This window comes from Hylobates moloch, unplaced genomic scaffold, assembly GCF_009828535.3.
Source record: "Hylobates moloch isolate HMO894 unplaced genomic scaffold, HMol_V3 SCAFFOLD_2, whole genome shotgun sequence".
NCBI classification, from domain to species: domain Eukaryota; kingdom Metazoa; phylum Chordata; class Mammalia; order Primates; family Hylobatidae; genus Hylobates; species Hylobates moloch.
In genome coordinates this window covers 130132997-130135012 of record NW_026652277.1, presented here as the reverse complement: position 1 = coordinate 130135012, position 2016 = coordinate 130132997, and the positions used below count along the sequence as shown (strand labels likewise).

Here is a 2016-nt window from a genome sequence, read left to right as displayed (position 1 = left end):
TAAAATAAAATAAAATAAAAAATAAAATAAAATAAAATAAAATAAAATAAAATAAAATAAAATAAAATATAGGAGTGCTATGTGGTTGTAGCAGATGAAAGTGCTATTTGTGCATTAAGTTAAAATGGATAAATATTAGCAATTTCATATGCTTCAACCTAAAGGGCACCTACCCCTAAGGTTGTTAGAAGGATTCAGTGAAATAAGGGAACCAGTTCACCTAGGAATTAAGAACATAGTCTCTGGGCTGCTGTCCACCTGGCAAGGGAGTCCCGTCTGTCCAGATTGTCCCAGATCTTGCTGCCCACCCAGTGGCCGAAGTCCTTCAGGTCTGGAGGTCGTAGTGTCACACACTCCACGACATGTTGATGCTGGCTGAGCAGCAGCAGAAGCAGAAGTGGGCTGTGAATGCTCAAAACACTGCCTAGAGTAATGCTGATTCTAAGTTTGGCCAGAGGATACTAGAGAAGATGGAGTGGTCTAAAGGAAGGGGTTTAGGGGTTCAGGAGCAAGGAGGCCCAGATCATATTAAAGTTCAAGTTAAAAAGAACGACCTGGGACTTCAAGCTACAATCAATAATGAAGCCAACTGGATTGCCCATCAAGATGATTTTAACCGGCTTCTGGCAGAACTGAACACTTGCCAGAGGCAGGAAACAGCAGACTCCTTAGACAACAAGAAAAAGAAATATTCTAGTCTTAAAGAAAAGTCCAAAATCTTCAAAAACTGTGTTCATCATAGGAAATTTACAAAAGGAAAGGATCTATCATCTCGGAGCAAAACAGATCTTGACTACATTTTTGGGAAAAAACAGAGTAAGAAGACTCCCAAGGGTAATTCCAGACCCTCCACTCCAGACAGAACGAAACCACGATGACAACCCGTGCCTTCACCACCCAGGAGTGTTTTGCCAAGCGAATGGCAGCACTGAAGAACAAGCCCCAGGTCGCAGCTCCAGGGCCTGACTTTTCCAAGACCCAAGTGGAATGCAAAAGGGGAAAGAAAAGAAGCAAAGAGGCAACAGGTAAAAATGGGGAGAGTTACCCCCCAACCCAGCCTAAGGCCAAGTGGCCTAAAGCGGGAAAGCCTAAGAGATACAAGGTCCAGAAGCCGGCATCCAAGGAGAAAAAGAGCACGGGCAGAGGGACAGCGCAGAGGCCCCTGCTGGGAAGAGAGTTCTGAGGCCTTTGATGGCCAGGATTTCACCCTGAAGCCCAAAAAGATAAGAGGAAACAAAAAAAGCTGCAAAGCCGGTAGAGGTAGCAGTGGACGCTACGCTGAAAGAAACACCAGTGAAAAATAAGAAAAAGAAGAAAGGTTCCAAATGAATTCTCTCCAGCCAGGGCCTTCCGACCACTCAGCTGTCAGGGCACTGCTGGGGCAGACACCTCTGGCCTGAAGTCAGAGCAGAGTTCACCCCAGAGAGCCGGGGCACATCTTGTGACATGCCCGTGGGTGGCCGAGTCTTGCCCTCTCACCACATTTCTCCCCAGGTTATGTTCCCAGGAGGGCTTTTTTAAAATGTTTTAAATCATGGCTTTCATAAACAAATACATTTTTGTAAACTCTGAAAAAAAATAGTCTCTGGAGCCATGAGGCTTTCTTTTTAATGCTGACTCTACCAACATCTAGTTGTGTGATGCTGGGCAAATTACTTACTCTCCCTCTGCCTCCTTTTCCTCTTACATATGATAAGGTTATTAACAGCACCTGTTTTATTGGCTCGTTGTGTTGGGATCAGTGGTTTGCAGACAATAACCACGTAATAAATGTTAACAATATTAAACATCTTTGAGTACTAAGGCAATTGGTCTAAAGTGAGCCTGGAAATAATTGATAAGCAATACAGTATTCTATTGGCTCTTGTATATAGTTTTGTCTTTAGGTACATATCTAATTATTAGGTTAGTTCAAAAGTAATTGCTGTTTTGCCATTAAGTGATGGCAAAACCGTAATTACTTTTGCACCAAACTAATATCTACCTGTCTAATTATCTAAGTGATAATTTAATCAT

The 2016-nt window shown here is 42.8% G+C and overlaps 1 pseudogene; it reads left to right on the top strand.

Annotated features, from left to right (window-relative positions):
* The first annotated feature begins 362 nt into the window (after positions 1-362).
* On the top strand, positions 363-1329 carry LOC116475750 (PIN2/TERF1-interacting telomerase inhibitor 1-like; annotated as a pseudogene).
* The last annotated feature ends 687 nt before the right edge of the window (positions 1330-2016 follow it).